The sequence below is a fragment of the Stigmatopora nigra genome, chromosome 15, assembly GCF_051989575.1.
Source record: "Stigmatopora nigra isolate UIUO_SnigA chromosome 15, RoL_Snig_1.1, whole genome shotgun sequence".
Lineage (NCBI taxonomy): Eukaryota > Metazoa > Chordata > Actinopteri > Syngnathiformes > Syngnathidae > Stigmatopora > Stigmatopora nigra.
Genome location: NC_135522.1, coordinates 5,162,019 through 5,184,052, shown reverse-complemented (window position 1 = coordinate 5,184,052; position 22,034 = coordinate 5,162,019). Strand labels below are relative to the sequence as shown.

The 22,034-nt window shown below is 42.1% G+C and overlaps 1 protein-coding gene and 1 long non-coding RNA gene across 2 annotated transcripts in view; one reads left to right on the top strand and one right to left on the bottom strand.

The window, feature by feature from the left end:
- Positions 1 to 22,034, top strand: part of LOC144209053 (uncharacterized) — a 50,712-nt gene that overhangs the window by 17,020 nt on the left and 11,658 nt on the right. The window contains exons 3-4 of the long non-coding RNA XR_013328963.1: positions 7,146 to 7,228; positions 16,889 to 17,014. This is a non-coding gene — a long non-coding RNA (uncharacterized LOC144209053). The remainder of the gene's footprint in view (positions 1 to 7,145; positions 7,229 to 16,888; positions 17,015 to 22,034) is intronic.
- Positions 1 to 22,034, bottom strand: part of rai1 (retinoic acid induced 1) — a 40,890-nt gene that overhangs the window by 16,819 nt on the left and 2,037 nt on the right. The gene's annotated exons all lie outside the window — the stretch shown is intronic.

Below are 22,034 nucleotides of genomic sequence, written 5' to 3'. Positions count from 1 at the left end.
ACTTTACCCACACACACATACAAACACACACACACACACACATAACTGTGTGCACCTGCTCCTGCTTTGTGCCATTTGGTTTAATTGATGAAACGGCGTTACAACACAACCGGTGGCGTTTCGCTTTTGCATTTGGGTTGCATTTAAACGCGGGTAAAACTGGGGGTGTTCTTCTTGTAGTTGTAGATTTGCCTTCTGCACAAAACCAGAAAATATTAAAATTGTGCTGTCAACCAATCAGGTCGGTTGTTATATCACCAACAGAACATTTGTATGGTTCAGAGATGTTGTTTTTTTGTTTGTTTTTTAGATATTAAAAAATATCATTGAATACGGCCTGTACAAGAAGCTTAAATTTAGCTTACATTCTGTTGCATTTCTCAGGTCTTGCACGAGGTGGAACTAGTTGGGGTCAAAGTATCAAAATATATTGAAATTAATGTAAGGGACTGGGGGATTTTTTTATGTTTTGATTGACATAAATACTCTAAAAATAATCATGATTGTAATTTTCTTGATAAAAATAATCAATGATAATGAATTGAATCTTCACTAATGTTAATCTTAATGTCAGTGCCAATGACCACAGTAGAAGTCCATTTGTTTGGATGGGGAGGGTCGGTGTCGATGGAGTTAAATAATTAGGGCGAGCCCAAAATACGCCAGGAAGTGATTTATTTCATGGGAAAGGCTCAGGAAAAGATGAAAGAGGAAGGATGCTTGTTGAGTGCTGGAGGGAAGCAAAGTGGAGACGCTTAGCAAGTGGAAGGTGCGCAGCAAAGAGGATGTGAAAGGAGGCGGGGGTTTGGGGAGGTGGTGAGCTTTTCGTTTGGGGTTTTTTTTGGGGGGGGGGGGCATAGATCCAGATCAAGGCAAGACGTGAAGAAGGAGGGCAGCAGTGCAGCACGCAGGGACGAGACGCGGAGATCGTTATCGCCGACTATCGATTTGACGCCGTTGTCTCGGCAAAGAACAATTCAAAAACTGCGGGGGTGTGTGTTAGCATCCTTTGGGCTTGGAGACACAAAAAAAAATAAAAAATACAATGGCACTCAGTGGAAGGATGACCTCTGTCAAGGCCAAACAAACCATTAAAATTTGGGGTAGCGTGGTGGTCATGAAATAGTTTTTTTTTATCTATCAGGGAATTTTTGGCTTTTTGTGTTAAGGTGCAAAGAGTGAAAACTGGGACTCGAATTGCCAACCCACTTTTTTTGCAATTGGCTGTGGAATCAACATTGATGGAAAATAGTAGCTGTTTTTTTTTTTATAATATAGTTATAGCTATAGTATTTCACAGTACCTTTAAATATTTATATAATATAATGTTAATGTAAAGTCCCTTAAATCCAATCAAAGTGTAGCAGATTTGATAACTCTCTCTCTCTCTCTCTCATGAAATCTAAAAATAATAAAATAGCTGTAAAATATCAATGCAAAACTAGCTGTTGATTTCCTCGATTATCGATTATTCGTCAATTAATCGATGTAATATGAACTCGGAGATGAAAAACGTTGCCTAAAGCGATAATGTGAGTCTTGTACTCGGGTTGCCATGTCGCCACGCCCCTGCCGATCTAACGGCGTGAATCCGCGACAGCTGCGCCAACAGGATGCCAACTCCAAAAAGAGCAGGTGCCTTCACAACGCAACAATCCACAGCGACGTCGCAACTTGACAAAGTTTTCGCAGTGGAAGGTGACGCGCGCGTCTCGCCGGGGGGTGCGCGGGTGCGATTGCCGCGGTGGAAGTGTGCCAAGCGAACTAGGGAGGAAGAAGAAAAAGCAGATGAGGGGAAAGGATTGGAGGGGAATGGAGGGGGGCTTAGACTCCCATCCTTTGTTCTTTGTTGATGAAAGCAGGAATTGGATCGGCGACTCCCACTTTCTCTCTCCTTCCGCCATCAGCCTTGATGTGTCGGGGCGAGCGAGCCGGCGAACAGAAGGGACACACGGCCGTCTTATTTCGCTCAACTGAAACCCAAATGACTCCTCGCTCGCTAATTAAACTTTAATCTCCAATAGCGCGCAAATTACCTGCCACGCAGCTGAGCGCCAAACTACGGGGATGAGGGAACGAGGGAGGGATGGACAGACGCCTGCGTCAAAGAGGACGGGGGAGAGCGAGCGAGGGAGGGAGGGAGGGAGCGAGGGAGGGAGGAAGGTCACTTCTACCTGCGGGAGGGGAAAATTTCCCTCATTTTATGTTGCGGCGACCTGGGCTGTCGAAAACGCCATTTTTTTCTTGTTTTTAATGGAATTGTGGGCCCGGTTCTAAGTCGACTCTATGGGGGGGCGTCGCTATTTTGTGCCACGCGTCAGGAAGGTGGTATCGATATACGTGCATGCGTCAGAATGCCGATAATCAGCTGCGTTTTCCGATAACGCAGCGTTTTCGCAGTCTGATGTTTGGCAAAGTCTGAACGAGCTAAAGCGAGCGGCTGTTTGGACTCCAAATGTCAACGGCGCTTTGGTAAATGACGCCATCAACAAGATGGATGGCCCTGCGACGGGTCGCAATCTGTGACTCGGTGTCTCGCTAAAAGTGACGGAGGACATTTTATTAGGCTAGTTTTGCTCGTATCGTTGCCAATGGACAAAATGCCAAAAGCTAGAATGCCCCAAAAAAAACAACAACCATTTGTGGGAAGTGAAATCAATCAAAACTATCTTCATTCTTGTTCTGAACCGTATTTGTCGTTAAGAGAAATGATGACTGAATCGAGGGTACGGCTTAAATGCGCACAAATTAGACTTGTCATGTCCAAAACTGAAAAGACGAAACGCCATAATTCAAGACAATGCGGCCGATTTATTTCAAAATAGAGAAAAGATAAGAAAACATGCCAAAATACATTTATTTTGACGTCTATGAACAAAATTCAAGAAACAATATCAACTTTATCTTGCCTTAAACGTGAAAAACTCACTTACTCAGGGTGACGCTATCTTACTGTAGTTAGTAAGTTAGTAGTATCCTTGATAGATGTGTTCATAGTGTTTACCATGTCAGCACATCCCAATAGTTGTTAAGGCTGATCAAAGGTATTGTGGTCAATGACTAAAATATGGATATTGATAAACTGTGTAATGTGTACCTCATGCTATTATTGCACCAAGAGACTTGGTGAAAACTAGACTGCTACGAACACAATTCCTGGTTTTAATGCTCACATGACTTCCTTTTTTTATAATATTGACCCAAATAATGTGCAATCCTGTAGACTATCCTTTCACATAATATCTCAGAAATACCATATTCGTGATTTTTCTCAAGATTTTCCCTTCAAAGTAATATATTTGTACTCCTTATTAAAACCATGAATGAGAAAATTGTGAATTTGGGGCGTCTTATATAAGAGAAATGTTCAAATTGAACAATTTCAAGACAATTTTAAGACTTATACTTGGAGGCAGCTTATGTGTGATAAAATACGGTACATTTTTCAAGATGCTTAACTCATTCATTGCCTTTGACGGTGCTATCGAATAGATTGTAATCTACGGCCGTGATTGGCACTGAATGCACGATCATTCACTGCCAGCTCTCCGAGTTCAAATGGATTGGATGTCAGCTTATTTTGCACCCCAATCGCTAGCTCATATGTATGCAAATAAGTGATAGCATGGAAATGAGACAGGTAGCGGCCACAGAGAAGAGGAAGTGCCAAAAGGGGGACAAAAGCGTAATGAGGTAAACAGGAGGTGATGTCAGCATTTTAATTTTTTTTAAAAATCTTTATGGGTCGTGGATCAGTGAAGTTCAATTTATCGAATTCAATAACATGACTTTAAATCCCATTGACACGTTGTACTTTACATTTTTATCATTTCTATTGGTGTTACTATCCATTGGCACGTTGGCCTTTCAATACAATCACAAAGCGCGACGTTTTACAAATCATTTTTTTGCATCACGACATTTTCTGACAACTATTTGCTTGGATTCATTCCCAATAGGCCCCGTTTTGAACACCAAGCCAAATCTTTTTTTTCCGACCGACAAGAAGACACTAAGACACCGTGTTGTTATTTTCGGAAGCTTTAGAGACGACAAAGCGTTCGCCCGGATTGCACGCCAACACTTTTGTTCCTTGTGCGCCATCCTATCACAAAGATGGCGTCCACTTATCCCCTCCTTCCATATGCGTTTGGTTTGTCCTTTTTTCATCCTTTCACAACAAAAAAAAGGGAAAAAAAACATCTTGGAAGAGATTTTTTCTTCCCCTCCAACCATCTGCCTTTGCAACTCCAAAAGCTTTCTGGAAGAAGAGCAAGAACGTTTTTTTTTTTTTGCGAAGACGCAATTAAAAAAGAAAAAAAAATCTGCCAGCCTCCCACTGACGAGCGAGCGGCCTTTGTTTGTCACGGCGCGCTAATGAAGCCCAACGACGGCGTTTTATTGATGAGGCCGCGGCAGGCTCGCAAAGTTGAGGAATGGTTTTTGCCGGCAGAAAGAAAGAGCGTGGCGGGTGGCGAAACAGGACAGTGGTGAGTTGCCATGGAAACAATCATGGCATGACACTAATTGGATGGACGTTTGCTGCTATGTGCTAGATGAATGAATTAATGCCATCGGCTGGCATAGATGATTATGAATTTTTTTTTTTTTTGGGGGGGGAGGGGGGGGGGATTATTTGACTCACCGGTCACCTTTGACGGCTTCCATTTTGAATGGGAGTCAATCAAAATGGACATGGACGTCCATTGAAGTCAATGGCGATAAGGAATGAGCATTAGTGAGCATGTAATGAGTTAAAAAACTTGGTGTTTTTTGGGGCTAATTATTTAGTTTCTATTAACATTGCATTGATTCATTCAGCAAAGGTTATGGGGGTGCTGGAGCCCATCCCAGTCAATTTTGGGCAGTAGGCGGGGGGACGATCTAAATTGGTGGACAGCAAATTGCAAGGCAATTGGAGAAAAACTACTTATACTTATACTTTTATTTAGAGCTTTGACAAATACTATAAAATTTGCATGTTTTTGAAATGTGGGAGTATATCCAAGTACCCATAGAAAACCCACCATGTTAGTACTTTGAGGAAGATGTGCTAACCCCCAAAACATTGTATGGACTTATACTTTTATTTAGAGCTTTGACAAATACTATAAAATAACAGTAATCGTTGCTTATTGTATTTAACATACATACAGTAATACCACAAAGATAAAAAAATAGTACAGAAAGGTTTTTAAGTCTAAATAATATTAAATAGACACCACAAAAACACAACTATTGCGAATGTCTTGGAACGTATGAACTGCAAGAGACGAGGTATTACTGTTATTTATTAATTTCTTGTAAATAAAAGCAGTGCCGCTTGTGAACATGAATGGTAAATTAATGAATGAATACAAAAAAATCTCACTTAAATATTTGAAATAATGTTCCACTAAAGAGAACAATGTCCCCAAAATGGTTCAATTTAGTGAAGATATGCTGATTAAAATCTCTTTCTTTTCAAAAAGCATCTCTTAGTTGCTTTGTCACTTGACAGGTGGTCAGTCTGGGATGAGGTTGCCAAGGTAACAGCTGGCAATGTGACCCGTTTGACGCCATTAATCAATGTTATTCTCCGCCGCCATTGTGGAGTCGCCGCAATCTCGGCAGGTCCGAACGCGGCTCAATCTAAAGCGGTCCGCTTCAGGCCGCCGATGCTTATTTCCTCCATCATCGCTCCTTGTCAACCCGCATTTTTGCCCGCTTTTTCTGCCCTGTCGTCATCACGGGCAACGGAATAACCCAAAATATAGCAATAGCGCTCCATAAACAAAAAGTGACAGTAACAAAGTAGGAGTAGAATTTTAAAAAATCAATTTCTACTAGAGTTTAATGTCCAAATGTATTGTTTTAAGTTAAAAAACTATATTTTTTTACCTGAACATTACATTAACCGCATTTTATATGTTTGCAAAATGTGACTTTCTTTGCTATGCAAGTTTCAACTTTAAATTTTCACCATGTTTACTATCTACCAACCTTTACACAAACTGCATTTCCTACAAAATGTTTCCCAATCTACTTTCCCCGATCCTAATTTCAAGTTGGCGGCTTCCTCTGCCGATGAAAATTGCTCCGTTTACCCAAAGCAAAAGTTTGAGAGGCAAAGGCTTCCATCAACCTCTATCACAAGTGTCAGCTTGTCCTTGTCCTCTGCGATCTCTCCCCATGCAGCAGTTAGGGAAGCCATCACTTCCGACAGTCGGAGGCACCTCCCCTTTTGCCCCTTCTATACTATCCGGCACGACGGGACAGCGCTTTTCTCTGATTCTGGCCAGAGTGCTTCCACACACACTGCCATCAGCATCCTTCCATGACGGGCGTATCCTTGATGGTCCCCTGATGTTCCCCGCGGCGCACCTGACCACCCACTGTGGCTAATATTCACCGCCAAGCCTGCTTTCATTTTTACTCGGGCGCAAATGTTCATGACGGTGACCGCGTCTTTCCTTTCTGGGGGCCCATCCCATCCCAGCCCTTTTGGAAATTTTGCTCACGCTATAAAATCGAATGGAATTATTATATAATAACTTATTGGCCGCCAATGAAGGCAACAAACGAATAGTCCTTCACTAACAAGTGAGCCAAAGTGAATTGGTAATATGAACATAGTCCACATCCCAGATTCACCCAGGCTTCCATTACCTGTCAAACTCGCCCAATTGCAATTGCAAGTATTAAGCAATTTAAAAACAAAAATGTAAAAAATGCAACGCCGCTCGTATTTACTCGCATAGAGTGCAATTAAAAGTCTAAAATGTTCTCCAAAGTGGACAGGGTGCCCAATCACTATGCACTAAATTCAAGATTTTGTAGAGCAGCTTGACTGTCTGGGTTCATTGCTTGCTGACACGCTATATTTATATAGTGAAAAAGTGGGCATGTGAAAGGGGAATGCACCTGTGCACATTATGCTAAAAAGGATGACAATACTTAATACTAATTTTCATATGCTACCTATCTGAATTAGTGCCTGAATCGGTAAAATGAGATCGATTTAAAAAAATGTACTTAAAAAATCCTGTACAAAAGTTGTTATAGGGTGTACACAATTTGAAATCATCAAAAAACATAAAATACATGAAATTAACTGTTATACAAATTGAATTAAATCAAAATCTGTTCTCTTTTTAATCTTTCAGAGAGGTGCACAAATGGAAGCCTCCAGAATGACAACTGCAGCCTCAACATGGAAATATGTGACATCATAAATGACACATCAATGGTGAGTTGGCTTTAAATTTCCTACAAAGTGGGCGGGTTTCCAATCAGTATGCAGTAAATTCAAGATTCTGTAGATGTTGCTGTATGTTGCTAGCACCTTGACTGTTTGGGTACATTGCTTGCTGACGTGCATGACAGTATTAGCAGACCACAATGATTTTTATCATCTGTTACCAATGACTGAGACGATCCGGATTAGAGCCAAAATGGGTAAAACGACATAGGGTTAGGTGCATAAAAATGTATAATATACGGGAAAAACGTACATGTTGCCTGGTAAGTCAACGACCCCCAATAAATATATAGTTTGAGACCCCCGATTTCAAATGTAATTCCCTCACAATCTGGCCACCAGTTGGTAAATGGTACATTGACCATGAAAGACGTCCCATCTGTTTGAACTGGCAGCAGAGGATCGAGTCAATGGCGACCGACGAACAAGCGGCGCCGCGTGAGCCAAATACAGTGACTTGAAAATCAAGAAAATCTATTTCACAAAACGGCCAGGGCCAGTTGGAAATCACACACCCGCACACATGCAGTGACATGCATTATCGAGGCAGGCAAGGCGTTTCAGGAATATTAAGAGACACAACCTCCTTCCTCCCCGTCCTCATCTCCACATCACGTCGAGCGAGATGCGGGCCTTGCAATCTGTCCCTGATTGCCTCCACGCACGTACTCGTCGTGCACGCACTCATTCACGCACGCACGCACGCACACACACGCGCATTTTCATTCGTCTCCCCTAGCTCGTTAATTGCACGCGTCTAATAACCTGCCGCAGATTCTCCCGCATTCCCGCCGTACGCCACACGTGACCCAAAGAAGATGGGTCACGCATATGAAGTGGAGCCTCGGTTTTCCCTGTGCCCTAGTTTGAACAGGATTTGGTGTTAGAGGTCCAACATTTTGCCCTATTTTACATTTTTTAAAAATATATTTACAGTCAACAAGCGCAAAAACTAAAATCCTTGACAAACTTAACATTCAAATCTATTATGTCATGTATTAAGTAATATTATTGTTGCATAAGTGTAAATATCAGTAAAAGTAAAGAAATGTAGATTAAAAAAATATGAATAAGATGCATTTATTTAAAATAGCCACCCAATGGTCTAGCTATGGGATTGATTCCCACTTGGTAGGGCTGTCTCTCATTTCATGGTGACCAATCCAGGGTGGGGTCAAATAAATATATGATGGTTTATTCTAGTTAAGACCAAAAAAAATAGATGATTACAATTGTACAATTAGAAATATTTAAAAATAGTTGCGTTTCAATAATTGTAATAAAAACACCAGACAGACTTTAAAATAAAACCATCACGACCCAATTTTTGGTTGCTTATTTTAATACATGCGCTATGTATAGAAAAGTGTAGCAAAACAAAATATTCCATATTATTTTAAAGGCTTGAATTCACAAGATGCAAAATCTGTGCTGCAAAACTCGTTGTATCGAATATTGCATGTTCCATTCATATGAAACGGGACGGTCTGGCAGTGAATTGTCATGCTTCATTTGATCCCAATTCACATATATAAAAATATACGAGCTTCAACTCATACATGCCGGCTTGGGGTGTCCTCCTTTTTCTGCATGGATTTAATGGTGCCCCCCTGTAACCCTCCCACATCTTCCACACGTACACACACGGCGCGTGCTTGCATGCGTTTAGCATAAAAAAAAAAGCAGGCAGCACAATTTCCCCGCCACACACAAATGTTATTGTGTGCGACAGACTCGATGAGGCGAGCGCCGTCTCCGGTGTGTCATCGGGATTGGGTGGAGAGGATGGAATGGGGGGGCACCATGAAAGGTGCTAGGGGGTAAGGAGACCAGATGAAAGCGGGAGAAAGACGACGCCAAGGAGGGTGTGATTGTGAAAGGGCAAAGGAGGCATATGAGGGGGAAGTGAGAAACAAAAGGGGGGGTTGAAAGACGGAAGGACAGATGCGTTTGACTACTGATTGGCTGGGAGGGAAGGGCGAGAAATGGAAGAGAGAGAGAGAGAGAGAGGGCAGCTCTAGTCAGACGCTGTTAGCGGCAGACAATATCCTTCATTCCGGCCTGCCACAATTACGCACACCCACGAGCTCCTCCATCGTTGCCGTAAACCAGGGGTGTCCAAGCCGTGGTCCGTGGGAAATTTAGAAAATACTATCATTGAATAAGGCCCCCATAAAAAGCTCAAACTTAGCCTATGTTCTGCTGCCAGTCTCAAGCATAATATGACATCTATTTAGTATTGACCCTTTTTTTTAAAGTGATGTCAATCACTTGGAGGATGGGGAATATAATCAGATAATAAGTTGTGACAACAAAAAGTAAGAAATGGCATGTTTTGCTTTTCCGATGCCAACATGCAGGTTTAAATGGATTAGATGTGCATTGCCATCAATGGTAGCCAATGACCAAAGTCTTTTTGCATTGAATGCATGCAAATGTGTGTGCTGAAGACTTGGGAGGAGAAGCGATGTCCTTGTGTTTGATCCGTCTGTGTGTGTGTTGTGTGTGTGTGTGTGTGTTGTGTGTGTTTGTGTGTGTGTGAGACACAGCCACGCGGGGCCTGGTGCCCAAGCCTGAAAGTGACTGATAGAGTCCATGCCAGCTTGAAATGAATGCATGTCTCCCCCAAAGTCCCATTTTCTTCTTCTTCTTCTTCTTCTCCCTTTGCAGCTTCTATTTTTATGCTAGTTTATCTTGCCCAAATTGTTCCATATTTTCTACGACCTGCTCGCTCCCCACGGTGTACTTTAAAGCAAATTTCAATAGAAAAACCCCCATTTTTTTTGGGGTGTCCCATTATCTTTTCAGCCCCACTACTTCAGGCCACCACTGGTAGTCACCGTTTCCTACTTTGCCGCTGTTGGGTTTTTCACCCACTTTAGCACGGCAAGACAATTTTGGCCCTCATTATCCTCCTCTCTGCCTTCATCTCCCCATTCCAGGCCCTCATTTGCATACAGCCTGCACACGCGCCTCCTCGCTTTTGCACCTCCTTTCACATCAATAGCATAAACTGCTTGATATTCTCTTGTTACTTGCATGGCTAAGCTGGAGGAAAAAAATGGAAGAGATGAATATGATGTCCATAGGAATAAAATAGCAATTTGACCTTGGTTGGCAGGCCAAAAATGTCCCAAAAAATTAATGGCTGCACGCCTTAATAGGAAAGGATTAAGCCTGTATGCCCCATTGACGGTACAGCAGATTCCCCTGACCTAGACCCCATAGAAAACAAGTCTTGTCGGTTTCCAAAGAATTTGCTGCAAGACACAATTTAAAAAGGAAATTCCTTGTCGTGCAGGAAAATACTCTGAACCGTTTCCGTTAAGGGCTAGCTCAGGGGTGGGAAAACTTTTCAACCCGGGGGCCACATTGACTTTAAAAATTTGACAGATGGGCCGGCTCAGCAGAAGATACGATACATGTAAAAAAGTGCATCTGTTAACAGTACATATGAAACATAAACCGAAAAAATGGACTAAAGTATTAACATACTCATCATGGATGAGCAGGCCGTAGATTGCCCATGCTTGGGCTAGCTGTATGGCTAGCTCGCCGCTTGCTCCTCCGACACATTGGCCGTGACGTGGATGGGCGGATGCATGTGCGCGACTTGTGCCATTTGACATACTACTAGAGGGCCCGCAGTGGCTGTTGCCTAAGCGTGGGGGGCAGCGGCGCGCCAACGCGGCGGCATACTCGTCGCATCGCATCACGTCATATCAAAAGTCATCTTATCACATCACATTTTTCCCCGCCTATAGCCCCCCCCCAACCCCATTTCCCATAATTCCTCAGCCGGCGTTTTCCCCTTGTTCCTTTGTATTGAGGCCTTCTTGGCGCCCTCGCCAACGCTTCTGTTTCTCCTCCCGTATTGTTCGTTATCGGCGCTTTCCCTGGCTTTTTCCCTCATTTCCTTTATGTCTCTCACACGTCACCTCCTCTGTCGCCACGCTCCCTCTTTTTCGTCTAATTTCCTCCCTATTTTCACCGGCTCTCTCTCTCTCCATCCATGATTGCCTGCCGCCATTTTCTTTCAATTCGAGTTTAACCGGCGTCTAGCGTGATTCTAAGGCAGAAAATTGGCTTGAGATCGTCTGTGTTTATGATTGCGATTCATCAACAAGTTCATTTTTCATTAATAGATATCAAAGTAATCAGCAGTTCGATGTCGAATAACCAATAATGCACTAAAACATGAGAATTCACAGTTAATACTCAGTTTAAATCATTCAGATGCTTTTGTTGTTGTCAATAGCAGGCAATGAGTCAAATATTAAAAGTAAAAAAATCAAGTTTAGAGTATTATGAGTGACCATAACCAGAGCGCAGTCCCGTTTTTATTCTTTTAGAAGTATATTCGCAGGTCAAACTCAATGAAAAATGTACACTAAACAGGTAAAAGTTTACTTTTGCTAAAATTATAGATCTTGTTGGGTTATTGTTATGTCAATGTCACTGGTATTTAAAAAAATATTTACATTATTTTAGTTTTCTAGACTGATATGTAGACTTAGTTAAAAAACTGCTTTTTTTTTGCAGAAAACAATGAAACATTTTAAGTTCCAATACAAATTCAAAGCTAATCGTAAGAGTTTGGCCATCAATAGCAACAAATGAGTCAAAAACCGCGATTGCTCGGCCAGCAAACAAAAAAAAACTCGATTTAAACCCCATAGAACATTCAGGAGCTGCAATCAATAGCAGATAACTTCTAATTTTCCCCCCAAACATCCACAAAAACCCCAAACGCCAGAATAAAACAAAATTCCGAAACATTATCATCTCGCGCCCTATTTCCCACGACCCAAAGGCGTCCTCGCCATCCCTCCAGTCCTACGGACTGAAGCGTAAGTAAGCCACGGTTTATTTAGGTTTTCTTCCAGAGAAAGCGGTCCTAGGCATCACTTTGTGAGGCGCGGCGCGTTGTCGCACGAAGTCATCCGCCCACGCGCACACGCATCTGCTCGGCAAGAGGGCTCGCCGCCGCCACGCATCCGCACGCTCCCTCGGCCAACAGATAAACAAGAGCGCTGGCGTCTCCCGGGTAGTCACCATGGCAACCAATCTGGCCCACTCTCTGTCACGCTCCCTCGCTCGCTCTGACGGAGCCGGCGATCCTGGAGGCAAGACAATGGCGGGCTTCAAGGCCAATGTCACCCCACCCCGCCAGCTTGTCTCCTCTCGCTCCATCACTATACACCTCCCCACATCCGTTATTGGTAAACAAGAAGAGGGAGAGAGAGAAAGTGGTGTGTGTTGATCAAGTGTGATGTCACGTCTTGGATGGCTTCAATGCAGAGCGGTGAAAAGAGGGCGATTAGAAAAGAAGGGCGATTTAGTGCAGACAAATACACCCGCACATGCCTCTCCTTCCACTTTGAATAATGTGGCCAATGGCCGTCTTTGCTTTGTTGGGCGCCAGAGGAAAAGGGGATTTCACGCAGACTAACCCAGCTTCTAATCCTCCGTTTCATGCCGCTTTCGCTTGCTTTCTGTTTAGAGATAGTCGTGCATCCACTCAAACTGTTTGTGTTTTCCTACCTGGCGGGGAATAGTTTACTGAGATGGGATGTCAATGCTTTCTTTGTTTTCGATTTTGATTGTGTTTTTTTTTTTTACATAATGTTGAATATAATTTAGTGGCATCTCTTTTCAAAATTAGAAGCATATTTCCATCATGAAAAAAAATATTCCATGAAAAATTGGGGGGAAAGTTAATATTTTTGCATTATAAACAATGTCCTTTAATAATGAAATACTGTTTTCCGTCCACTTTTCAAATTTAAACCATACCTGTCAACCTTAAACCGTATAAATGCAGATATTTACTCACATTGATTGTTCCCGGTGTGTAGTATGCAATAAATTCAGGATTCTGTAGATGTCGCTGTATGTCACTGACAGCTTGAATGTCCAAGTACATTGCTTGCTGACACGCTATATTTATGTAGTGAAAAGCAATGGGCAAAAGGGGAATGTTGGTGCAAATATCATGCTTACAGTATGACAATATTAGTAGTAGTAGTAGTAGTAGTAGCATGATTTGAAGAGCAACCAGTCCCAAGTAGACTCCATTTTCCTTGGTATTATTCCCCAAATGATGTCATGTTGACTATAGTTCCAGAGCAAGCCATCCTTTCCAATAACCGTCTCCACGGTGACAGCATTTTTCTGGCATGTAAATTCTCCCACGTTACATGCACTGAATCCTTAAAGTGACCCAAGTCAAGAGAAAAAAAAAACCTTTTTTCTCTCCCCTGAGGTTAAAGAAAGCCAACTAAAAATTGCAATCAAAGGCCTCCATTGGAATGACTTACTTTTTTCGTGCACTCAAGAGCGATTCCTGTTGTTACGTCGTTTTTTTGGTCACCTGTTTTGAATGGCTGCAGAAGCTGGGGCCGATCATTTTGTCGGAAGTGGCGGGTGTGTGTGGAGTGGGGGGGGTCCTGTCAGCTAAGCGTCTAATAGCTTGCCATGCCCAAGTGACATTTCAAGTATACGGCTGCATTAGTCCTGAAATGGGAAGGAGGGATGAGAGAGTACGCCGGAGATTTGATATGCGCTGAAAATACTGTGGAGTCGGCAGAGCTTATCAATGCATCTGGAGGAGGAGGAGTAGGAAGCCATGAATAAGAACGGTGTGCGCACAAGGACATGAGTCAAGGTTGGAGCGCCACTGGGGGAATTTTGGGGGTCTTTCCGGGCCACGCTATTAATTGTAGATGTCCACTTATTTTGGACTGGAAACCATTGCACCGGTCAGCAAAAAAAAAAAACAATCATTCCCCAATGAAACCAAATAAGCAGTCAGATGTTTTGGATTGAGATTTGTGTATTGTGTTCCGCTTACCGTATCTTCTGGACTATAGGTCGCGCTTTTTTCATAGTTTGAGTGGGCCTCTGACTCGTACTTAAGTGTTTCTTCTTTGACTATTGATAGTCTGGTATAACTTTTAAAGCTATAGTTATTGGAAAAGTAATTAGTTATGTTAACAGATGCTTGTTCAGCTTGTTCTCCATTTTGCTATTGTTATCTCAATGTTTGCTTGTTCTTGGTTTTGGGTGACTTTCACATACTAATGTTTGAAAATTGACAACATACAAAAAAAATGTAATTTTGCATGTCCCTAGATCGAATACCATTTGTTTTCACCATGTAGAAAGTTGAACTTTAACCATGTAGTGTCCATGCTTTGATTTTTTCGCCCAATAAGCACTAAAATACATGTATTGTTTTGATGGAAATTCATCGACCTTGAATATCCTTGAAATGATTTACAGGTGTGACATTTGCAAAAAAAAGCAAGCCACGAACAGCCTGGCGATTAATAACCTCATTTGCCGTTGGCGATAGGCATCCAATCCAAACTTTCATCCGTTTGAGGATTTTTTTTCCCTTTTTTGGGTGGGGTGTGTGGACTTAATAACCACGATTGTCAAATGAAACGTGTCAGTATGCGTGGCGGGTCTCTTTCTGGTGGCAGGCAGATGACAGTGTGGCGATTGGGCTGATTTCATCGAGGACGTGAGGGGAAATGGTGAGGCCGCCTCCGGGCTCAGGTGCTTATCACCTCTCTGCACGCGTTTACCGGCAAACTCGGGCGCGCGTGCTTGAGGAACCCGCGTTTGTATGAAAACAAAGTTTGGCGGCATTTGAACTCTGTTCTCGCAAAGTTATCGAATCTGACACAGGAGGGACAAAGCAAGACAAATCTAATTGGAGAATATGTCAAAGATAAAAGCAAGATGTGCAATGACAAATGCTTAATGGCGTTAGATGGCCAATTTATGTTGAAAGAAGGAGTGGCAGCAATTATGGGAAATGTCTATTGGTCATTTTTGAGCAGTTTACTCAATGTTTTTGCTCACAAAAGTTTGTATGAATATAACTAGGAAATTAAACTTGACGTGAAAGTTTCTCAGGTGAATATTTAAGCATACATATTTCATAAAATGTCATTTTTTGGGGGTAAATATGCCTAAATTTTGTCTGATTAGGTACACAAGTATCCACAAACTCAACTTTAGGCTAAAAGATTTGCAGAGATAAAGTTTCAGAGGCTGGAATTTACTTGAGAATGATGTGAAAATATTTTTTGTAGTGTGAAAACATTATTTTGACATGGCGTGAAAGTCTACATTTGAATGACTTGCATTTTGTAACTAAATTGCATCTATTTTCAGCAGGCTGGTCATATTCCCCAACTTTGAAACCCCTTAACCACTCAAGGATGCTTTTTTAATTATTCAAATTTGGCAAGCTTGTTCAAAACACTCCTTCACTAACCGACGCCCACAAGTGCTGTCAATTGGTTGCCTTGTGAAAACCAAACAGCTTAATTATTAAAAAAATTTCACATGAAAAACCACCCCCTCCCCCCAAAAAAACACACCATGTGACATCCCCCTGACCTATAAACGTCCCCTAAGTAACATCCAGCGAGAGAGGGGTGACGTTAGCATAGATGACCCACAGTACTGAAGTGGCAGAAGAAAACACACCGAGCGAATTAATTCTTCATGCGCTTGTGTTCTTGTGTGCGTTTGCGTGGTGTCAGAGTGCTGTTCTGCTGTCACTGTGATTAGACGGCGGCATAAACATGGTCGGAGGGGGGGTTTGGGTGTACAGACTGAGGGATGTGGAAAAGTGTGGGTGTGTGAGGCTTTAAATGCAATGGATGTGTATTTTCTACACACACACAGACAGCCAAGGGCAAAGTGAGGTCATTTCAGAACTGGCGTCCCGCCATACACACACACATCGAGTTGCACGTGTGAGAAGCAAGAGAGCGTGAATACGTCCTCCCTACGCGTGTATGTTTGATGAAAGGTTGCCATGGCAACAGTGACACCGGAACTACTGCCCCGCCCTTCCCCTTCTTCGCCAGTTGCTCATTTAAATATTCAAGTACATCTGAATTACAGGCGTGGATTGAATGCTTTCAGCAATTGAGTGGTTGAAAATGAAGGAAGGGGAGTGTATGATGGAGGGGTGGATGGGGGGGGGGGGGGGGCGAGGTGGCCGTGGCAAGGAGGAATGCAGGTGATGTCATTGGGATGATGTAATTTTTAAAAAAAGCACTTGGAATAAGGAATTGCTGTCTTTTGGCCCCTCCCAGTAAAAATGTATTGAATGTCAATGGTACTGAAATGCGTGACCGGACGTTTGGTCGCCGGTTGATTGGTGACAGAGAGTTTACTGTTGAAACCAGCTCTCAAAATTATATTCTTGAGACAGTTTAATATCTAAGTGAGAAGTTTAATATATAAGTACTATTTAATATCGAAGTACTGTGGACACCGGCTCTCAAAATTATATTCATGAGAGAGTTAAATATCTAAATATCTACTGTTTTCAACAGTACTTAGATATTAAACAGTACTTGGATATTAAACAGTACTTGGATACTAAACAGTACTTAGATATTAAACAGTACTTGGATCACCCTGAAATGCGAGTACACCCTACCAGCCGTCCCAGTTCGAATGGATTTGGCGTCTATTGCCATCGATGGCACGGAAAGCGCCCAATTTATTTGATCCATTTTGTGTAGCAGCGGCTAAAATAGCAAGCCATCATTTATGAAGTGAAGGACAGAAATCCCACCTTTTAATATGTGCCACTTTTCTTTTCTTTTCTTTCAGGCCACGTCTTCCATGATTGACACTGTTTTTATGGTTTCGTCAAAGTGATACGGTGCAATATGCTGCCTCAAAAGCCTGGCGCTTCCAGTTCAAGGCAGCCATAAATCAAAACGGCTTCATGTGTGGGTGAGTCACATTTTTTTTTTTTTTTTTTTAGTGTTCCAAGTCGGGTTCAAATGCATTACGTGCTATGTGACAGGGCTTAGTCAGCAAGATTGGTCCATAAAGGTAAGTAAGGTGGACAATGATACGATTAGGGATATTTTTTTTTGCATACCAGTCCTGAAAAGAGTACAGTAATCCCTCGCAAAACGCGGATAATGTAGACCAGACATGGCCGTGATAATCAAAAAAACATATAGCTTCCCCTCTAATATTACTACATACAATACTACATGTTTTCGTGCCTTTACAAAAATACAAGTACAACTATACCAGGGAAAACAGTGTATCCAAATGCCACCTCTATTTTGAGCAAAGCATTAATATCATATAAAATCTAACAAACATGAAAAAAAATGTTTATACATATAACAACACTTTTTGCAGCCCCTTATATAAGGTCTCCAACAAATTTCTTAAACAATAACTTAGAGATTAATACACTTCCAGCTAGTAAAATTGCACTCAATGTGATGAATTAAGCTCTTTTAATTGACATTTCTTTTTTTTGCGGTCATAGTTTAAATTCAACTGAACTATACTTGAATACTACAATGGACAACACTATAAAAAGTAATCTACACATATATCATTCAGTCAATCGCACTATACTCGCACTACACTTTAAATGCCACTCTTCAAAACAACAACAAACATAAAAAGGCAACTTTCTAACACCCTCTCCCCCTGTTGGACGCTCGCCAAAGCAAAACATCCCCCCTCCCACATGCCAACAGGAAGAAAAAGCCATCCCCTTTTTATTATGATGAGTGACTCCACCACGCAAGCCTGCGCGTGTTCGTTTTCCAGCTCCAATCGCTTTTGCATAATGAAAGGAAGTCGCAAAAGGTTCACAGTGCGGCGCGGGAGGAGAACGTGGAGGTAAAAAGACAGAGGAGAAGCTAAGGTTGCTGACGGGGAGCTTTCCGCCGCTTTGGGATTAACGGCACGTTGCGATACAAAACGCCGCGCCAGGCCCGCATTTGGCGCAGTGGCGTGACAGAACGGCGTGCGGCGACTGTTTTGCTGTGACAATGAAGGCCCAGTGGTCACGGGAGGGAGGGAATAGGGGGAGTATGAGAGAGAGAGGGGAGGGGGGGCTGCCAGGGAGAAATCGGTGATGGAGAAAATGGATGGAAGGAGGAAGGGGAGGTGAAGGGGGGTCACTAATGGCCCCAAGACACAGCTGGCTGAAGACACCCAAGGACGGACAGACGGAACCAGCCCACGTTTGTGTGTGTGAAGAAGATAAAAATAGGGAAAGAGAGAGAGGGAGAGAGAGGGGGTGTCGTCATCGCTACTGACCAAGGCAGGTTGAAGACGGACGGACAATGTCGTTGAATTATCTCTGAAACAATGGCGCCTTCTCATATTAATGAACTTAAATGAGGGAGAAAAGGAGAAGCTGGAGGGGCAAAACAACGTCCAGTCACGTGAAGACCTTCATTTTCATAGTTAATATTGACCATGTGGAATAAGATAGAATAATTCAGCATACTATATCCGTCCCAGGGGAGAGGGGGTCACCATATTGGGTAAATTTGTTAATATAACACAAACCTAACAACACTAAAATTGCAACTAACATTAGAAAATAATATAAACAGCCAATCATTCAATTTCAACACTGCTTATCTTTGCCAAGGTTGGGGGTGCTGGAGCTTATACCAGCTGACTGCGGGCGAAAGGCAACTACACCCTAAAATGGAGAATTTAAACAAGAAATTCAAATACGGCAAAAATAAATACGGATAAAACTTCCTATAAATAGAATTTGTCTTTTAAACTTGAACTTTGACACTATGCAAGATTGCTAATTACTTTCCTAAATTTAATTCCAGTTAATTTTAAATATTAAAAGTTAAAAACGTCGCAACCATTAAACATCTTTCTCGACTTAAAACAATATTTTTGGAATCTGTCCGTTCATACCATCGACACACACACACACACACTTGTTCTGCATTGGCTCAGAGTAGCAGGTGATGTTTACGCCAGAGTGGATGCCAGCGTGTTTTAGTCATCGCGGATTAACGGGCCAACGTGGGCGAAGACTGCGTACGCATGAAAATTCCAGATTGAGCGTCGAGGGGGGAATTGCTGCAACTTGACCTGAAATGCGCATGCCCCGAAAAAAAACATTAAAAAAATACATTTAAAAAAGCAAAAAACTAGCCTACAAGCTCCATAATTGATGATAGGAAATTGGAATTGGATTAAAAAAATGAAGCTTATCCTCTCGGAGGCCTCAGGTGCGAATTTCTACGTTGGCTCAGCCGATAGACATCAGAGAGGTCATTAGCATCCCGGCCCGTCTGTCCGCACCCCCCGCCTTGTTTTCCGGGCAGGCGAACAGTCTAGCAATTACCCGCGTGGCTACGACAGCCCATGCGAGAACGCACCTTGGCGCTTTTTGCATCGTACCGCCAATGCCGCCGCCTTTTTCGCCGCTTGTTTATGCGTTTGCTTCCCTGCGTCGTCGAGGCTTTGGTTAATTCAGCAGAACTCAGCGTGTGGTGCGCCGACGTTCACTTTGCGCCCAATGTGTGTGTGTGTGTGTGTGTGTTTATAGGCATTTGTGTGTGTATGCAGGCCTGACATGTTTATATAGGTCAGCCTAGTGAACCAAAATAAAGCAAAAAAACGGGAGAGATGGAAGAAAGCATGGCTGGCGATCAAATCAAGTGCTTCCGGAAAATATCGCCTATTTTTTTTTTTTGGAATATCAGTCGCCACGCTTTCAAAATGGAAGTAGCTAATTTATGGGTTTTTAACCGCCCGAAGCGTCATGGTGATGTTATCACTTTGGGCGCCTTCAAAGTCTTTACCAACTAGTGTTCAACAATATTGAGAGCATTTTTTTTAATTTAAACCTATGGCTTTGTTTTGACATACTCGTGTGGAAAGGCATGTTGTTTACAGGATATTTATTCATTCATTCATCTTTAGATGCTCATGAGTGTCATGGGGGGTGCTGGAGACTAGCCTTATAGCTATAACTATAGACAGTAGGTGGGGTACTGAATTGGTTGCCAGCCAATTGCAGTCAAGATATTAATTTTTAGATATTTTGTACTTAAAATGATGATAAAATTGATAGTTTACTAATGGATGCCGAGTTGTTTTCAAGAAAGACCCTAAGTGCCATTAGAGAAGAATGATTTAAAGATAACTATAGATGCTTTATAATTTATAAGACGATATTCTAGCATATTTCTTGGCCAATATTAGCAAAGAATGTTTACTGAAGAACAAGTTTTAACCAATTTCAAGGATATCCACCAAGCTACTATGGTTGGATTAGCATAGAAAGTCGGAGCTAAGTCAAGGTCAAGTAAAATGTATTTATTTTAACTATGCAATTGTTTTGATCTACTTCATAACATTAAGCTTTGTGTTGCTTAAGACTGGCTGGGAACAGAAAAGTGAGATATTTGAACAATCCAAATGTAAAACTCTTCTATGTAACTATGCGATATTGCAGTTTAATTGCAACATTTTCTGAATGGAACAATTTACAATATGGCTTGATACGCTACAGTCAGGTGTGCCCTTATAGTACTGAATTTCCGGCCCCTTTTTCTGCCCTCCATTCATTTCCTTTCCATGCTGGCCATGCAGCACCGTTGCTATGGAAGCTAATTCACAGGTGGCGAGCGCTTTGCGTGCAATGCGCGGAGGCAGTTGAAAAAAAAATAAAAGAAAACTACGCGCACGTTTCTCCAGTACTCACACAGCCTAGCAACAGCACCACTCGATACGATTACGTAACAAGCCATCATTAATAGACTTCCAATATATATTGACGGAATTAGATAGTCAGAAAATAACTGCTACTTTAATCTAATTATTTTTCGAATATTATGACAGCAATGTGTTGTCTTACCTATTTAGATAATATTGACAGTTAAACATTCACCTGGGCATAATTTTGGCTCCAATGCAAAATCGTTAAACTCATAACATACGAGTAAATAGTGCTGATTTGACTTTTAAGAAAATGCTTTCTGGAATTTGCAATTAAGATAATGTTGTTTATTAGATAAACTGAAAAAATAGTCTTGAATATGAACCCAGTTCTTGATTAAACTAAAAAATGACATCTTAAAATCACTATATTTACATTCTAGTCTAGAACTAAAAACAGATAAATGGTTTAAAAAATGACAGTTATTGATTTAAAAGGGGGAAAATCAGGAAATATAATATACTATTACTATACTCTTCATTTTAAAACAGAAACATTCTAAAACAGAAAGTCATGATATACTTTCCCGGGCCACACAAAATGATGCAGTGGGCCAGATTTGGCCCCCGGGCTACCACTTTGACACAATGGATTACCCTATCGATGACAAATATTTCCTCCCCGACAAATCCCCCAGTTAGCCAAAATGAACACAAACAAATGCTTAGACCCCCCCAAAAAACCCAAGCCAAGTTTAAAAGAAAGTCCCAGTTACATCTTTGCCCAAGCCCCCTTGTTGTGGCCCACCAAGTCCCGTTCCTCCGCCTCATCTTGTTCATTAAACCCTAATGAGACACATTTGATCAGAAATTCCTCATTAAGCCAAGATGGCCCTAAACACCGCTGGATACCACTTTTTCTCTTTCCGCATCTATTAGCGGCTCCATTCTTAAGCGTTGTAATTCCCAGCATGCCTTGCAAGGAAGGATAAGCACAACCAAAAAAAAAAGGCCAAAAAAATAAAAAAGCCTACTCCAATTGGACGCAAATCGATTACGGTAGACTCGACTTTGTCCCCGGCAAAATGAGGACTACCTGGAAGGCGGCGGAATTACGGCGAGGATATTAATTTGGCTTGGGCCACTTTGCGGCGTCCTCCCATCCAGCACTAAGCACCTCCAATCAAACAAGCGCCACGCTGGAAGCGGCATACAAATGAGCTTCTGCTCACAATCCTCCTCTCTCTCTCTTTGGCTCCGTCACCCTCGACATTCACGGCTAAACCTTTTGCATCCC